We start from the raw sequence: 19422 nt of genomic DNA on the forward strand, positions 1-19422 counted from the left end.
GAAGAGCTGGCATGTTGGAGTAGATGGCTTATTGCCTTTCCAAATAGGTTTATACTCAATATATTAACAAAAAATAATCTAGTATCCCCCCAAGTTCTGTATAATCCCCTTTACATTCTGGGCGTGCATATCTAGGGTAACCTGATTCAAGTAATCTAGTCCTCAGTCCTCAGAGCAGACCATTAGGATGCTTGTCAACAACCAAACCAACAGAAACACATTTTTCTTTGCCAGTGCTAGACGGTCAGTGCTACTCCCTGCAGACCAGAGCAACTGAGTCCCATCCCTGTAGAGACAGCACCCTATCTCTCCAGCATCTTGTCCCTCCAAAGGAAGCATACAGAGAAAAAAATATACGCTAGGAAACAGCAAGGCTGGCCCCCATGGAATCTTGCCATGCCATCTGCCTACAGAAGTGTCCAAACATGGTCATTGCTAACATCATTCCAGCAGAATTTCCCTCTCTAGTGTGAACAGATATTTTGCTGAGAAACATGAGCAGGTAGCTATCATCTTTAAACAGTCATTACACTTGGATATGGCCCAACAGCATTAGCATATGGTTCAAGGCAGGGCTAGAATGACAGCATGATTTCCGAACATGATTTGGCCCTATCCCCAGTCAAAAATGCAATAATATGGTCAGAGAACTAACAAGTTATTAAACAGTTCCCTGTTTGCTGTGTTGATCGGCACCTAGTCTCCAGCTCCTAAACCATACTAGCTTTTGGCTACACTGAACCAACCAGGAGGGAACAGAGAGGATATGGCACATTCCAATGTTCTGTCACTCCCCCTCTCCCTACATTAAGGAGACAAAAAGGCAGAAACATCTGCAGAAGAGATAAGCAGTTGCCTGGCTCAATTCAGCAGGCTGGGAGCCTCTCTGTTCTTGCTGCAGGTGTTACTAGAGTCAGAAGGCCAAATTCTGCATTCAGCTGCACCAGTTTAAAAATCCAGAGTAACTGCATTGACTTCAAAGGAATTCATCTGTATTTTACACTGCTGAAGCCCACGCAGAATCTGACTCAGAGGCCATTACAGAAATAAGTTGCAGGTGACATGAGTTACCCAAGCCAGAAAACAACAGGGCATAAATACTACTTACTACAGAGAGAGCTGGATAGGTCAGCACTGATCCTTTTCTTAAGCAAGAACAGAGAAACTGCAGTAATAACCATTTTCATAAGGATACTAGATAGTGGAAACCTTACCCAAGCCACTTCAAATTTCTCTCTCTACAGACATTATCAAGCTGATCTTGTTACCCTCCCTCCTCCCCCACAACTATACTCCCCATGTAGTACAGCAACTCATATTTCATCTATATTGCAGGCATTGTGTGCTTGTAACTGTGCCACCGAGTGTTGTCAAAAAAAGCCACCAGCTGGAAGGGATCCTGGAATGAAATCTATGCAGTTCTGTGGCCTCCTAAGTGATTGCAACTGTGGCAGTTAAACCTGCTAATGTGCTAAACGTTTTCTGGCAAAGCCAGCAGGTTTTCTTGGTGTTTTGGGCATGGGGAATTGATTGAAAAGACGACTTTCTAGACAAGCTTGAGAAGGAAGGAGGGTTAGGACAAAGAAAAAAAACTCACAACCCAGGAAACATCTTGTAAAACTCACTACAATAGGAGTTAAATTTCAGAGATCCCAGAGCAACCTCTCCAGGTAAGTTAAAGCTGAACTCTTGGGTTCCTGCCAGCTCCATAGAAAGAATTTCATTTCCTAGAAGAAAGCTCCCTTTGCTCTTTTTCTTGCCTTGGCTTTAATCAAAGCATTGTCTGGTTGTTTTACTGATAGGCCTGGAGAAGCTTACAATGGAAAAGATCCATCCCTGGTGTAACACCATTAACTTACTTAGGGTGTCCCTGCACAGGAGTTAGACCCAATCACTCTTGCGGGCTTCCCCAGTTAGAGAAGTTAGAAGGTGCCAGCTAGATTTTTGGCATTTCCACTAGTTAGGATGTCTCAACAATATGGCGCGAAGGACTCCAACTTGAAACCTAGATCTAGATTCTCAAAAGTATTTAGATGACTAACTCCTAATAAAATAAATGCGAGTTAGGTGCCTAAATACCTAAGCGCATCTGGGCCCTAGTCAATTTGAAAAAGTGAATTAAAAATAGGTTCTGGCATAACAGCTCCCATTGGGTTTTCCCCCTTACCAATCTTTGTGGTTTTCAATCACACTTTCCTACAGTTGTGTGTTTTTTGGTCGCCACCCCCCCTGTTCTTCTATGGAAAAATCCACACAAACAACATAGGTGAAACTGAGTATGTGCAAAGTGCTGTCAAAAGTACACAGAAAATCAACCTAAAAAATAGGATACAGTAGCATTTTCTGATCTCAGTTGTAGCCATCTGAGGTGTTACTTTTAACAATAGTAGGTAAAAAGTATCCTGAGAGAATCATGACTTACGTTGATGATCCTATATGTATTAATACTGAAATAAGGCTAAAAATAAAGGGTGGTAGAAATATTAATAGGCCAAATTATGAAGGAGTCAGTGAAGGTTTGCCACGAATAAGGACTTCAGAACTTGATTGTTTAGTAGTAGTAACTTCCTCAGACAGCATGATTGAGGAGGAATGTCTTTGGGAGGGAAAGAGGCAGCTACGGAACTCTGAGCTGGCTTGAGTCACACCAGTGAATGGGGAAATTTTGCAAAATGATGCCGTTTCATGCCTGTAATGATGTCATTACTGTCCACTTACAGGCAGGAGGGGAGTAAAGGTGCTGTATGGCTAGTGGGAGGAGGGAGACAAAGGGAATTTGCTACAGGAAGGCTGCTTTTCAAGACGAATCTGGTTTTCAGAACCAAGTTTTGTAACTGAGAAACCCTCAGCACAGCAAAACAATGCAGTTCCTCAGGTGTACAATTGATCAGCAATGTTCGAAATATGAATGAGCAAGCTGATGAAATAATTCACTTTAAGAAACAGTCGTTGGCTTTCAATTCCCCTTTGGGGGCTTTAGAAAAAGCAAATATAGACTGTTGACAAATGAAAGCTTAGACAAAGTTACTGTGCAAGATTGAACTTTTGGAAGGGGAAAAAATTGTTTTAATACCAAGTATTTCCTAGAGGAGCTACAGGGCAGAAAGAGAACAAACTCCTAGATGAGCAAGCCCTCTTTCCCCAGAGATCTTTACATGTTTACAAAATGTTACAATAAGCCACATTAAACAGGAAAACATAAAGGACACTTCAAATCCCATAAAATCACCTCCCAACTCTCACGCCCTTATCACAATAGTTGAAAAGCCTGGCAGACTATATAGGGCTTGCAGCATATGCTGAAGGTGAATAGTTTGGGGCTCTGTTGAACTGAAGTGGGGAGCAAATTCTACTGTTGCATGCACACACTGTTGCCAGTCCCTGCACAGTTAAACTGGAGGGCTGATAGCTTAGTGCTTTGGGCGATCTCATCCATCACAGCATGACACAGGAAGGGAGGTGATCTCTGATATAAAGTGTGCTGGGTCCTAATTAAAAGCACCACCCTAAACTGCAACTGGAAAGACTGGCAACCAATGCAGATCACGGGCCATAGGTGTGACTTGCTTCCTACTCACACTCTTTAGGAAGCAGACTGCCTTATTCTGAGCAGCCTTATGGTGAAAAGCACGCACCCAGTGCATGTTACAACCCAATGCCAAGATGACCAGCATACGAATAGCACCAGTGAGGCCTATATCCAAGAGAGCTCACAACACCCCAGCCAAGCATAAATGCTGAAAGCTTTCTTGGCCAGTGCCACTACCTAGTCACTCCCTACTAACACTGCTTATCTCTACAGCTCTTCCCACCTTAATCAATGAATTACGCCTCCTGCAGCCTGTTGAGAGTTATCTGCATTTTTACAGACAGGCACAAAGAGGACAAGGCTCCACTACAAGAACTGAACCCAGATACCCTGGTTCTCACTTGGCTCTTTTAACCAACTGGCTACACTCTATCTCCTTCCCATCCTGCTACACAGTCAACATGTCTTCCCTGCCATGTCTTGTACTTCCCTGTCTTGTACTTGGATTGTGAGCTCTTTTGGGTCCAGGTCTGTGCAGCACCTAGCACAATGGGGTCCTGGTCCACAGCTGGGAATCCTAGGTTCTAGGATAATACAAGTATTATTATTATTTATTTTAATATCTTCCCAGATTGGCCCACGAGGAGCATTTGCTGTTTACATCCAGAGGTCTCCATGATGTTAAGAAGTATAAATCACCTATTATTTCTTCTTACAATGCTGTCACCCTATAGCCTTTTTTTCAGCTACACCATTCAATTGTTTTCCTTTCTCTCTGTGCCCTGCCAAGCACAAGTCTTTGTCTATTTGGCTGTCCAGCTTCTCTGCTTTGTATGCTATCAGGTCATGAATGCACTTTCACACACACTAAGACACAAGAATATCCAAAGGTCCCTCACCTTGGATACAAGCCCTACCATGGCTTCCTGTTCAGCTTGATTGCATTATGAAGGTGCCCAGGCAGAAAAATCTTCCAAAGAGGAAGCATGTAGTGAGACGGCAGCACTGTAGTGTACTGCACAGAAATGCTTTACAAATGGATAGTTTGAACGCATCTCATAAGCTATTCTGTCAACAAGGAGCTCAGTTACTCTTAGGCATTTTTCTACCTAACATACCAGCAAAAAGTTCCTCTCACTGTTCACATGCAGCAGGCGTAATCCTTGCCATATTATTCCTAGTGCAAACATCACAGTAGAATGTGATGGGACTTTTCCATGCTCAGAGGCAGAGACCTATCTATTTTGTCCTTTTACCCCGTTCTCTCCCCTTGCATGCTACACAAACCCATTATACAAAATCATGTTGTGGGCACAGGAAAACACTTTAATAAACAGTATATTCCATTTCAAGTAATGCTGCTTCCACTGGAGGATAGCTATGCAACCAGGGCTTAAGTAAAGCACCATGACAGGGAATGCCTATGCAGGTTGAAAGAGATGGCTTAGTCCACCCCTCACGATGACACACAAATTCCCTAAGGTCACACATTCAACTTCAAGTGGGATCAGTTCAGCCCTTGATCTATCTGAGGTAGGTAACAGTGTCTATCATTTATTTGAATTTTCTCTACTCTAAAATAAAAAGTACCTATTCATCCAATGCTATGAGCAACCTTGACAATCTTTTAAAATATAGCAACAAACAGCCCTTTGTTTTCTCCAGATCAACTCAAATAATCCATTCCTGTATCAAATACAACCAACAAGTACAACTTCTTTTGTTTCAGCCACTATACCATTGAAAGGAGGAAAGCATCTTTTGAATGAGACCTTAAGAGTCAAGGTCCTATCCAATTTATAGATATTAAAAATCTCATGGAATTTTCCATAGTAGTAGAGGTTCTCTCCACATACTGTTCTTAGCCAAACTTCACCCTCCCCTGTTGTGTACTATTGGGCTGCATACCTCAGAGTGGGCTACATTGCAGTGATGCTTTATGTTAGTTTGAAAACCCAGGTGCTGCAGGCTGTGTTGCCAGTAGGTCAGTAAAGTGACGCTATTCCCTCATGAAGTCACTGTTGAACCAAACGTCCAATCATTATGTTGACAACATTGCACTGATGCCATACTCTACTCTCTGATAAACTGTGAAAAAGAGGCCCTGGCCCATTGCAATCCCTGAAAATGTCCTGGAGTTTTTCATATAAGCAAAACAAAAAATGGCTGGGGTGACCTACCACTGGCATAGGCAGGTGCAACTCTGTTGACTTTGGCTTCTGCCTACTTACCTCAGCAGTGACTCTGACCTAATGTGAGGAACACAAAAGCTGTAGCATGCTTTATTTCTAATGGGAGGAGGAGGAGTGTTGTGTTAACTTTAAGCCATATTAGCCCAAGAACATCCTCTGGTATAGCCCTCGCCTTCCATCCTGGCCACAAGAAAAACTCACAGCAGGATTGGTCCTATTTACAGTGAGACGGGAAGGCTGAGGAGAGAACCTGATCCCTCTGAATTTTATTTTCACTGATGAGAGATGAGATGATAGTTAAAATGCTCTACAACCTACAGAAACTCATTCTTGATCCATCTTTAAAAAGGACATTGCCAACTTAACATAAATAAATCGCACTTCTGTCTGAACTTTTTTTTTTTTTTAACCTTGTATTGTCACAGGTCACATTTAGGCCATATGTACTTTCTGGGTACTCTAGTAGCATAGTTATGGTGCCAGAGCTATTGTGGGATAACCCCACAGCATAGACACAGCGTACACCATTAGAAGGGGTTTTACCATTGGTGTCCGAACACAGCCTCCCCAAGCAACGGTAGCTAGGTCAACAGAAGAATTCTTCCATTGACTGAGCTGAATCTACACCAGAGGTTAGGTAAGTATAGCTGTGGCACTCAGGTGTGTGGATTTTTCACACCTCTAGCCAACATAGCTATGTCAGCCTAAATGTTAAGTGTAGACCAAGCCATAAGGTCACCCTCATCAAGAGAGACTAGAGGAAATGTGATTTTCTCCATTTTTCAGTTTGATTGCTGCATGCTTTTGACAGCTCTTTGCATATAGTCAGTTTCAGCTGTACAGTCTTACCTGGATTTCCCTGCTGTTGTGCCAGTCTTTCCACACTGCAGCAGGTAAGAGAGAAGTACATACAAAATAAAAAATGTGATTTTTAAAAATACAAAGTGTGTAAGGAAAGTGTGGTGCCTGACACTCTTTTTCACCCTTCTTGTGAAACTAAGTTTTAAGTTTATTATGTCCCTTTACCCGGGTTCTGCTCCTCTCCATGTTCCATTACTCCTGACATCCCAGAAATCTCACAGCAGAAAAGAACCATAGATCTGTTCATACTGTTGACAGAGCCCCCCAAATAGAAGCCACACATGGAAAGGTCTGAGCTAAATTTCAGTTATGAACTTGTCTACAAACTAAAATACAGAACTACAGCTCAAACCTCTGAATTCCAGAAATTTTTAAACCGCAAAAGCCACACACACATCTGATGAGCTGTTTTAGTCCCAATCTATCTACTTTTTTTAAAGTATTCTTACTGTTCTTTGGTAAAGGATCCTGTAACCTCACTAGATTCAGTGATTCAGCTCAGTTTCAATTCTGATCCAAGCCACATGGTTTTGCATAGTTAGGATGAAGATTTCATATGACCATAACACTCATAGATTTCTGATAATTTTGGGTTCCAGAAAGTCCAGACATCTCATAAAAGCAATTGCTCTCACAGTATTTTGGCATTTCCACTTCTGTATGCAACCTGCAAGTGCAGAGGTGAACAAAAGTGGGGGGGGGGAGAGGGGATCAGGGAAGAATTCTCACTCTTGAGATATTTCTCACCCAAAAATGGTTCAATTCTGGTCAGTGTTCAGGTTGCTTCTTATTTAATCTGAATTTATTTGCTCCTCCCTCATTCTGTAAAGGTTTTATTAACTTGGAAGTGTATCAACTGTTTTTTTAACTAAGAGTTATGTAACTATTTAAATATAATTCTTGTCCAACATACTATGGCACAAGTGATGAGTGAATGGGGAGTTAAGCATGACCTGTCATAGGACAGAACAACAGTCCTTGGTGAAGGTTTGCCCAGATCTTAACTTTTATGCTTTTCCTACCAGGTTCATGGACATCTAGGGAGAATCCTTATCTGTGTATGATAAAGTGAAAGTCAAATGGGAATTATATGGAGCCTCCCTATAACAGAAATAGAAGAAAGGCTTGTAACTAAAGTTACTGAGGAAAGCAAGGTCTTCTGACTGGGAGTCAGTGTCCCTGCTGGCTTTGATTCCTGGGCAAATCATGCAACCTACCTCTGCTTTATTTTTCTTTATGTAAGTGGGGATAATACCTACACACATACCTCTCTGCAAAGCAGTTGGATATCCTGGGGTAAGAAGCATTATTGACAAGTAAAATACAGTACAATTATTGTGAAGTAGGAGGAGTCTCAATTCAAAGGAGTTTCGAGATCTTTGCGTATGGCTCCCAAATCATGCCTCTGATGTGTTGGCTTTTTGCCATGTCTTGATGTAAAGTAGAAGAGAAACAGAGAGAAAGCAGGAACCCAAGGGAAAGAAATGTCGTGCCGTGAAATTAGCATCTGTGTTTTCAGGGTTTATTTAAAAGTGTTTAAAAAAAACTTACTCAGACATTTACAACAATTAGTAGTCCCTGATAGTACACAGAGGGGCTGTTAGGGTTATTGTGTGAATGGTCCTCAGATAATAGGATTTCTGAATCAAACAGTCACTTTCAATTCAAGACAAGGTGCTTCAAGGACGTGTGGAAAGGGTTTGGACATTTTCACCAACCTCTAGCCTCCTCCCAAGTGCCTCAGAGCTTGTAATCTACATATCCATTGTGGGGGTACTTACAAGGAAGGGACCCAGAACTCTTTGAATGACAGAATCCCATACATAATCACTAGTTAAAATAGAAAGAAAATACTTGGTTGGGCTATGATAAAAGTCTTGGAGATGCTATCAAGAATAACAGGCCCCAGAGGAGAGTTTTCCTTTGAATACAAATATGCCCCAGATAATGGAAACCTCTCTCTTTCCCCCACCCCTACAATCTCTCTCAAAAATGGTCTGACAGTCTTAAAATCCCACGAACTAAATTCTCATCCACTTCAGTTCTCTGCTAGCTCCCAACAAGGGAGCCCATGAAGCCCAGCAGTCCATCACCTGCATACTTCCCTACATCCTTGTTTCAACTTCTATAGAAATGTTTTGGGACTGGGGGAGAGGCAGCACAAAAGCGGTTCTCATAATCCCAGATGGGCGAGCCTATCCAGAAAACAAAAGGAATCCATGTAACCCATAAGACGTGAGTTGGGGATTGAAGTTCACTTTGTAATTGACAAGTTTCCACATAACTAGCACTACCATCACCAGCAGCACACCTAGAAAAACAATGAATGTGTTTGAAGACCAAACTTTTCTCTAGGGCCTCATCTACACAAGGAAATTGTACCAAGTAAACTAAATCAGTTTGGATAAATTGGTGCAATTCCCTTGTGGGAACACTTATTTTGGTTTAGAGGTGCCCTCTATCAATTTAGCTTACATTAATTCCTTACCCATCCACTTTCTAAACCAGTGTAGAGAAAGCTATATAATTCTCCTAGGTTCTTATGGAAGCATGCTGTTGGAATAGATATAAGGAAGCTTGCACTCCCACTGACCATGTTGTACAGGGTCTTTGGATAGAGAACTTCAGTCTCCAGGTCTGGAAATCCAGAAACTTTCAGCAGAACCAGCGTCACTGAAATTTGTTTTAATAAACTGGGATGAAAAAAAACAAAAAACCACTTGCTGTACATCTTAAATGAAGTGTGTGATCTGAATTATCCTAATGAAGCCCTGCCTTTGATATGTAGAATGTTTTCAGTACCACAGCATATCAGAGATTATAAAGCTTCAATCCATTATTGGTCTCACTGGGCCAAATTCATTCTTGATGGTACTTCAAGAGTGATTGTTTCCTTGGAAAAATGTAGAAGTAAATGTTAAAACAAAAAAAGTGTCAGGAGTGGCTTCTAGACGGAAGCTGCAAAGGCAATAAGAGTAGTTAAATTGGCAGCTAACCTTGGAAGGAAAATAAGTGTTGAGATCTCAGTATTTGTTTTGCAGAAGGCCAGAGCTACAGAAAAGCTGCACACGTTTATCAGCACTGGGAGCACACCAGGTAAAAACCTTTTCTCAGCATATACAAACTGTGAAGTGAACTTGAAAATAAAGTTCTTGGGCCTTATAAAAAAGCACTGCATTTTTCAGTATGTTTAAATGGATGGAATAATATCAGCATTACAAGTGACTGAGACAGAGCTAAGAGTAGTTTTTGCGTTTGGTGTGAATGCCATGATGTTGGTGGCCATTCTTATCCCTCGTGGGAGTGTGTTCCATAGTTGAGGTGTGGCTCCCACTATAGTTCAGCCTCTCTGTATTGACCAGTAGTTTCATTGTTCCATTGGAAAGCCCTGTCAAGGAAGGTTATGGGGGCAGAGATAAAGGTAGGCCAATCATGTGGAGAGCTTTGAATTCAACAATAGCCCATCAACACCTTAATTAGTTTCCGCTATGAAGTATGAAAAGGGACCTTGAGTAGCTCACCAGCCTCATTCTCTCTGCTCACCTATTCTCATGAGCTGGCTTGCTCATCAGCAAGAAACTGCTCTGCCATTCATGCCAGGACATCCCCAGGCTCTGGCATAGGCATATATTGTTTCCTCACTGATGCTTCCTGGGCTGACGGAGAGAATAGAACTGGACAACTAGGGGAGGTGGTTCCCACTCAGACGGCTGTCTGGGGGATAAAGGGTCATGGAGACCATCCACAGGAGAAGCAGGGCAGGGTTAACCAACTACAAGAAGAGGTTCCAGGCCAGTCCCTAGAAGCTGCAGACCTTTCCTAATACAGTCCCCACCAGCAGCCTTAGCAAAAGTATTGAGATTAGCCAGTGGCAGGTTACATCCTGCTGGGAACACAAGCCAGTTTCCTAAGGGTTAAAATGTAAATATTTAAACAAAATGTTTCACATTTAACTTCTTTGGCCAGCCTACTGCTGTGCCCTGCCATCCAGGAAAGCCAGATTAGATTCCTGTCCCAGTTTTTCTACTCCCTGGAGTAGCAGGCTAATTAAAGAGTCCTTTTCAGTCCTCCTTGGCTAAACACATATCAAGGAGAGAGACTCAGGGTGATCGACAGACCCTCACTGCTGGCTGATGCACAGAGCAGCTCTCCTACTGCATCACATCACCATTGCTTTTCAGATGAGATGCAAGGAGCCCGATTCCCCTCTCACCCACATGTAAATAAAGAGTTTCTCCACTGAAGCTACTGACTGGGGACTATACTGTATATTGTTATACAGTGGTGTAAAACAAAAGTAAGGGGAGAATCAAGCCTACAATGTTGCCAAGTGAACCTTAAGCATTGTAAGAAACAGGATTAAAAAAAATCACAGGAATCTCACACACACAGAGGACCAAAATTCCACGTTCAGTAACTTTGACATTGATGGAGGATAAACCTCTTTAACTGAGAGGAAACTATGTCTCAGTTTCTACAACAAACATGACATTGGGAGAGGGAGGACACCTTTAGATCCAAACTGGTTCAAGACATCTGCAAATTAAAATATAATGCATTGTCCTACTGGTACCACACAATGCCAAATAGACTTTGGGGAAAACTTGGTGTATTGCTATCTAGGTTACAAAGCACAGGTGGTTAGTGACCATTATTGGGAGTGGAAGGGAGGCCTTATATATAAGGGTTAAAAACAATCCATTTGCACGTTTGCCCGAGATGACTGGGAAAGATGCCTAGAGTTATAGTCCTTGTTGATTAGAAGTTCCTGGAACAGAGAAACTGTTTGCTTGATGATGCTATTGCTCTCTGCTAGGGACTATATATAATTGATACTCAAGCCAGCCTTCTCTCTCTCTCACACACACACTTACACACACACACCATGTGAGCCACTGATTTTACTTCTACCTCATCCCCAACCTTAATTCCCAGGCACACTTTTACATTTGAGCCCCAGTGATAGACATAAGAAATTACAGTTAATTTCTGGTAGCATTTTCCTGTTTAAGTTTGGACCCAACAGCCACTGCATCCAGCAACTGAGATTGGGTTTGATCTAAACAATGCTTTCTACAAAACAACAACTTGAAACATGTGTCATTGGGACAGCCAAGGCCTCTAAGGACTCACCTGAGAAGCTGACCATGATGTCATACATGGTACTAGCATCCCAGAGGAGGAACTATTGAAGGAGCACATGGAACCATTGTGCTTCTTCTCCCACAACATAGGACTGTGGCAATTCCCTGATTAAGAATGAAGAGAGATTGTCTCTATGCAAATATTTGAAAAGTGCCCTACATCTGCTCAAACTGAGACTCTCAGGTGTTTATACCTCTCCGCTGTGAAGAGATACAAGGATGGGGTGGGGGAAGAATCTCTATAAACTACTACACCCCACCTTTCTGTTCTCATTTCCACTCCAGGGGGAGAGTCATACCCTGAAGCTAGTCTTTCCACGGATGTACTAGCCATCATGCTGAAAAATTCAGTTTGGTGTGAAGACGATGCAATTCCTTTTGTCACTAGAGCTTGGTGGGTTTTCAGAAGGACACACCCTCTTGCTCCCCTTGGATTGCTACATTTATACAGTGCACAGGTGTGCATGGCACATTACAGCTAATAAAATAGGCAAGTCCCTGCCCTAAGAAATTTACTATCTAAATAGATATAACAGTAAGAATTGGCCAAAAGAGGGGGGGCAGTGGGAGAAAACATGGGACTTCAAAAGCACCCGAATTTGGTCCAGCATTCTTATGAATGCCAATGTGGAGACCAGCAGAGAAAAGCTAACCAAAAGAAAGGAAGATTGAAAGAGGTTTAAAGGAGGGGAGTTAGGTATCATGGCACACAGGGTCTAGGAGGTTAAGCAATAGGAAAATGCCCAGTCACTTATGGGAAACTAAAGGAGCAACAAGGAAAGCTGAATTAGAAGACCACAAGGCACTAATGACAGAGCAGGAGGCAATCAGAGACAAGAGGTCAAATTCTGTTTCTAATCACACCAGTATAAATGCACTGATTTCAGTGGAGTTACACCAGTGGGAGGGCCAGGGTAGAGTTGTGCAGGGTTTTGAAAGTGAGAATGAGGCATCTGAATCTGATATAGAAGGAGATTGGAAGCCAGTGCTGGGAATCCAGGAGGGGGGAGCATGATACATAGTTGGTTCGAACAATGGGGAGGAAGGAGTGTTGGCAGCCTTGAGAGGTGCCACAAAAGAGAGGGAGAGGCCAGGATCAGCTTTAGAGCTAAAGTTGAGGTTAAATGAAAATTTTAATATGGACTTTGAAGCAGAAAACAAAATAGGGAAGAAAAATGCACTATTTTAACGAGACTAAAATGATCTGACTATCTGTAAGGTGTCAGCCTTTCCTCTTGAAAGAGAATGTAAATATAGCGGCAAAAGGGAATGTTTACAAATGCAATTGTGTTGTGCGTAGAGGAATGCAAAATAATTTAACTGACAACAATGTAAAGGAAAATTCCCCAGATGGGAGGGGAAATGTCATACCAAAGATCCTGGGAACAGGTGGAGAGGGGCAAAAAACCCAGCAACGGGAAATATAATCCTAATAGGATCTTAAAAATCATAAACAGAAGATAATAATCAGCTATGTGTTCTCTTCTCCAAAGAGACCAGAGGGAGTTTCCATGATACAGTGGCGGCATCAGGGAAGAGACCTCAGCTGCATCAAGAATCACCATGGGAATTAGCACCATCTGCTACCCAAATCGAGGAAGGAGGAGCGAAGGGGAAAATAAAGCACACACTGAAACTTGCTAATAGAAGCCACAGTTCTACAGAGTGAGAGCTGCTCTTGAGAGGCCATCAATGCGGTGACAAGAAAATGGGCAAGCACAGGATTGCTTCAAACATGGAGAACTGAGTTGATACAAATCCTGAATTAAAAACCAATCTTCATGGAAACAGTCTGTGAAGAGAATGGGCCAGTTTCTCTGCTGGTGTACATTGGCTCAGCTCCATTAAAGTCCATGGAACTACCAAGATTTAGTACAAGTGAGAATCTGACCCGATGATTTTGTTTCCCTGTATTGCTGCGTTATGAATTTGGCAGGATGAAGTTATTTTTAAAGGGTCTAGTCAGCAATAGCACTATTGCAGAGGTTCTCCAGTCTATGTAGGTGTCATATGAACCACAGGTGCCAGAAAATCAGGACCTCTGGTTCACGTGTCATTTAACGGAAATAGCACAACACAAACATGTAGAGTCAAATTTTACTGGCCTTGCTCATGTGAGTAGTCACAATGATATCAAAAGGAGTGAGGACCACCCCAGCTCCCACTCCAACATACTAGCCTTGCTCTCCCAAGTAGTTCAATTGACTTTAATAGAACTATTCACATGAGTAAGGTGACCAAGACTTGCCTCTTATTTCTGAACTTGCTGATGTCACTATACAAAGTGCAACCATTAAAAACCATCAGTCCAGCAATATAATGTACTCCTGGGGGAATACTGCACCACTGCGCAATGCAGAATTTTGCAGAAATTAATGTTGTGCACGCAGAATTTCCTTTTCCCCACAGAAATGGGCTGCAGTGCTGCTATCCGCCACTAGGGGCCACTGGACTTAGCAGAAGACACTGCTGGGGGGAGGGAGCTAGAGGGTTCCTGACAGCTGCAGTTCCCAGCATGCCCTGAGGGAAGGAGAGGACGGCATGCAGGAACTCCGTGCAAGCCTGGGATCAAGCATCAAGTTGTTTCTCCCTCTGGATCCCTGGGGAGGGAGGGGGACAGGTGTATGGGCTGAGGAGGCCCTGCGGTTGGGCTCTGGGGAGGAGGAGGTTTGGATGCATTGACAGGGGGGTCCGCAGGTGGGCTCTGGGGGGGAGGAGTTGTGGGTGTCTGGCACTCACTGCTCTGGTCACATTTGTGAACTCTCCTGCCCAGCAGTCATGGAGACTGGAAGGTCCCCCACCCATTTAAAGCACCAAGAATTTTTGAAATGTCTTTTCTTGATTATCCAGCCTGGCAAGCACACCTAGCAGCTCCCTAGTATTGTGTGCAACTGAGCCAGCTGACCATGCTGGCTACACATTCCAGGCACGCTCCAGCTTGGATTAGATAGGAGATATTGAATCTCCTGGGCCTGGGGGGAGAAGATGCTGTGCAGGCACAGCTACGGACCAGCCTTAGAAATGTGGATATCTACAAGCAGATTGCACAGGGGATGCAGAAGGGGAATGACAGGGATCAGCAGCAGTGCTGTGTGAAAGTGAAGGAAGTACCCCAGACATATCAGAAGGCCAGGGAGACCAATAGTCAATCCAGTACTGAGCTGCAGACCTGCCACTTTTACAAAGATCTGCATGCCATACTTGGAGGCGATCCCCCCACACCTTGCAGACCACCACTGATCCCTCTGAGTAGCCTGAGCTACAGGCCCCTCGTATGAACAATGAAGAGATGGAGGAGGATGGGGGACATCCTGCAACTGGGCGGCAGGAAGGTGTGCCACGAGCCAGGGTCTGCCTGAGTCTCCACTGCAGTCCAGGCAGTCAAGCCCAATGTAGAGGAAGGAACCTCGGGTAAGTGTGTAATTCTGTTTCCCATTACAGTGATTTACTGATGGCTCCCCCAACTTAACAGTACACAGCTATTGACTTTTCATTAAGTTACTTGTACTAGAAAAGGGAGCAGTACAGCAAAGAAAGGTATTGTTGTTATCTGCTTTTGATTCCCCTATAGAGTTAGGCTGGGGAGAGGGGGGGGCAGGCAGAGCAGTTTGTTTATGAGCAGTCTCCTGAATCCTCCTGAGACAGCTCAATGAAACTTTAATGTATGTACTCAGCAGTCCTCTCCTGAAGGTTTCTAGGGGTGGCAGCCTTATTTCCCCTTCTGCGGTAGGACACTTTCCTGCACCAGTCGGCAATAACTTTGGCAGGCACCATTGCAGTACAGAGGCTAGCAGCATATGGGCCCAGGCTGCTTCAGGATGCCAGAAGCAGCTGTGCTCTCTCTGCTTCTGTTACCCTCAGGAGTGAGGGATCAGCTGAAATCACCACCGCCTGTGGAAAATGGTGCCAGTATTCAGTGGCCATTGCCCTATGCTCATAGTTTCATGCAACCGAGTGATTCCCTCCTCATTTCCCTCATCCATGGTGGGCCATACTCCCCATTATTAATGGGAGTGAGGCCGTGCACAGGCACTCGGAAGAAGAAGTGTCAGTAAGCACGTCTTGTTTTAAAAACTTTAGGGAAAGAAGGGAAGGGAGTTTTAAATCTTAACTTTTGCTTTCCATTGTGACTATACTGACAATGGTACTTCTGTGTTTTATCTGCAGCTGCTGCCATTGCAACCTTGAGGGGTTCCTCTCCACAGCCGTGGAATGGCTGAGCCAGATAAGGAGGAGAAAGAAGAGGACTTAGGATGACATGTTTGATGAGATCCTGCAAGCCAGTGCTGCATCAGAACATGAGCAAAGGGCCTGGAGGGTCAACACATCAGACAGCCTAGAGAAGAAAAGAGTGGAAAGGAGAAAGACCCAGCAGGAAAATGGAGGGAGATGCATCAGGACATAATAATAGGGCTTCTCCAGCAGCAAATACAGATGCTGCAAACTCTTGTGGACCTACAGGTTCAACAATCCCAGGTTCACCTCCCTCTGCAGTCCACAGAGAACTCCATTTCAGCACCTCCCTCCACCCCCCCCCCCCCATGTACAACATTCCACATAACATCAGTGGCATGCTGCCCCACCCCTACCACTCCACCCCGGGGGACATTAGACAGTCACAGCTTCACATACACTGACCTGTGAAAGCTACGGTTGGTGTATGTGTAGCTGAAATTGGCATGAATGTTATAATAATAATTTTAGAAATAGAATATATGGAGATATACCCATCTCCTAGAACTGGAAGGGACCCTGAAAGGTCATTGAGTCAAGCCCCCTGCCTTCACTAGCAGGACCAAGTGCTGATTTTTCCCCAGCCCGGGGTGGCCCTCTCAAGGGCTGAACTCACAACCTGGAGTTTAGCAGGCCAATGCTCAAACCACTAAGCTATCCCTCTCTCCTATAGTCTTTCCCCTTCATAAGTTTTGTCTATTAATTTATTAAGTTTTTAATGTGTTTGCTTTTAAATTGCACAGATTTTTTCCCCCACTATTACAGAATAAAAATCTGGAACATATTTAATCTTCATTAGTTCACAATATATGCTGCAGAGTGCCTAGCAATTCTGAAAGCAACCAATTACTTGTTACTGTACAGCATAACTCATAGGATCAGTGACAATGAGTGTTATAATCATCAATGTACAGCAAGCACCACAAAAACAGATGCATTGACCATGTAATATTCATAGAAGTACACCAAGCACCACACAATTCCTAACAGGCCCCAAAAACAGCAGGGCCAGGTACAGCACAGTACACAGGGCCGGCTCCAGGCACCAGCTTAACAAGCAGGTGCTTGGGGCGGCCAAGGGAGAGGGGCGGCACCTGTGGCAATTCGGGGGCGGCAGGTCCCTCACTCCCTCTAGGAGCGAAGGACCTGCCGCTGAACTGCTACCGCCGATCGTGGCTTTTTTTTTTTTTTTCCCAATTGTCGCCGCCAATCGCGATCGCAGCTTTTTTTTTTGCTTGGGGCGGCAGAAATGCTGGAGCCGGCCCTGACAGTACACCACAATGCATTACTGTGGCTCACTGTTAGGGAGGCTTTGAAAGAGCCCTCTAAGCCACATAGCTCTGCGTTCTGCTCTTCTAATAGCCTTTGGGTCTGGCTGTTCAAATTCACCAGGCACCCACTCCACCACCACCCTCCATCCCAGTGGCAATCTTTCCCCCTATGCTTCACAAATACTATGCAGAACACAGCAGGCAGTATTTAACCATTGGTATTTTTTTCCACTGAGATCCAATCTTGTGTTAGTAAAAAATGCCAGCATCCCTTCAATCTACCAAACGTGCACTCAGCTGTCATTCTGGTGTTGTTGAGGTGGTTGGTGTACGGCTTCCTGAGCCAGGAGAGCAAGGGGTAGTCTAGGTGCCCCAGGATCACTCCTGGGATTTCAACATTTCCAATGATAATCAGGCAGTTGGGGAAAAAGTCCTTGCTTGTAGGTTTCTGAACAGTCCTGTGTTCTTAAAGATCCAAGTGTCATGCACCTTCCCTGATCAGCCAAGACTGATGTCAATGAAGCATCCTTGGTGATCCACCAATGCTTGCATAACCTTAGAAAAGTAGCCCTTCTCTTGATGTACTCTGGCACGATGGTCTGGTGCCAAAATAGGGATACGTATCCCATCTATTGCTCCATCACAGTTCAGGAACCCCATTGCTGCAAATCCATCCATCACGTCCTGCACTTTGCTGAGAGTCAGAGTCTTGTGTAGCAGGAGACAATTAATGACCGTGAACACTTGCATGACAATGGTCCCTCACCGTGGATTTTCCCACTGACAGCAGCAATCTGGCATTGCAAGTTCCCACAGTGCAATTGCCACTCGCTTCTCCACTGTTAGTACAGCTCTCAGTTTGGTGTCCCTGCGTTGGATGGCTGCAGTGAGATTGGCACATTGTTCCAGAAATGTAGCCTTCGACATCCAAAAGTTCTGCAGCCACTGCACATCAACCCAAGCCTGCATTACAATGCGTTCTCACCAGTCCATGCTCATTTCTTGGACCCAGAAGCGGTGTCCCACCACCTGCAGCTGCTCTGTGAACACCAGAGAGTCCTGTGGCACCTTTAAGACTAGCAGATGTATTGGAGCATAAGCTTTCGTGGGTGAATACCCACTTCATCAGACGCATGTGGGTATTCACCCACGAAAGCTTATGCTCCAATACATCTGTTAGTCTTAAAGGTGCCACAGGACTCTCTGTTGCTTTTTACAGATCCAGACTAACATGGCTACCCCTCTGATCTGTGAACACCAACAACCTTGAATTGGTTCTCATTATGTCTTGCAGCAATCTGTACTCCAAGAAATAGCCAGGTACCCCACTGGTTTGGGTCTTCTTACAGTTCTGCAAATACTGGAGGATCATGCATCCTGTATTTGCAATGCTTTCGACAATAGTGAGGAACTGTGCAGGCTCCAGGCTTCTGTCAGAGATGGTGGATAGGGAGGAAGGCCATGCAGTTTGCAGGATTTTGAAAAAAAGCACAAAAATTATGGGCTATTGTTGGCATTATGGGATGGAGTCAGTTGCACTGGGAAGCTGAACCCTCGCTCCAAGTCACCCCCTCCGCAACTTATTCTAGCCACCATGAATTGCCAAAACTTCCCAAAAGATGCTGCGCTGGATGGTGATGAGTTGCACACTGGGATACCTACCCACGGTGCGCTGCAGATTGACACAAGCATTCCTGATGAGTACACGCAGCGCCGGTGCAAGGAGGCGAGTATGCATGCGCATAATCTACTAACTGAGGCAGCTTTATGCCAACATAACTTGCACTGGCCATAGTTTGTAGGGTGGCCATGGCCTCAGTCTGCTGAGGAGAATGAGTGGGTTTCTTCCTTTAGAACACACACTCTGGAATCAGCAATTTTATAAGTCAAACTACAGTATTTGATGCACCATTATGAAATGTCCATTCCTCATTAGGAATTACAAGAATCCAGTTATATTGGATTTTTCAAATATCAAATACATTACTTTGCTTGGGTATTTGGTGAGTCCTAAATTCAAATACCATGGGAATCTGCAGAGCAGTTCCAGGGAAGTCAGGGCAATTCAGGCATGATCAGTGACAGAGGCAGTACTCTGAGCTGTCACTGCAGGGTGGGCAGTAGGATTTGGGGTCTGCACTGGGAAGGAGGACCAATGGAGCAACCATTACATTGATCATTGGGGTCCAGGC

At 44.1% G+C, this 19422-nt stretch overlaps 1 protein-coding gene and 1 long non-coding RNA gene across 9 annotated transcripts in view; one reads left to right on the plus strand and one right to left on the minus strand.

Moving 5' to 3' along the window:
- DPF3 (double PHD fingers 3) overlaps window positions 1-19422 on the minus strand; it is a 215570-nt gene that overhangs the window by 150578 nt on the left and 45570 nt on the right. The gene's annotated exons all lie outside the window — the stretch shown is intronic.
- Window positions 548-12445, plus strand: LOC135983420 (uncharacterized). 2 transcript variants are annotated; one of them, XR_010601052.1, is made up of 4 exons: window positions 548-1670; window positions 7608-7878; window positions 9624-9678; window positions 12012-12445. It is a non-coding gene; the product is annotated as an uncharacterized LOC135983420 (long non-coding RNA). The 2 variants fall into 2 exon arrangements; XR_010601054.1 differs by lacking the exon at window positions 7608-7878.

This window comes from Chrysemys picta, chromosome 4 (genome assembly GCF_011386835.1).
Source record: "Chrysemys picta bellii isolate R12L10 chromosome 4, ASM1138683v2, whole genome shotgun sequence".
In the NCBI taxonomy this organism is placed as follows: domain Eukaryota; kingdom Metazoa; phylum Chordata; order Testudines; family Emydidae; genus Chrysemys; species Chrysemys picta.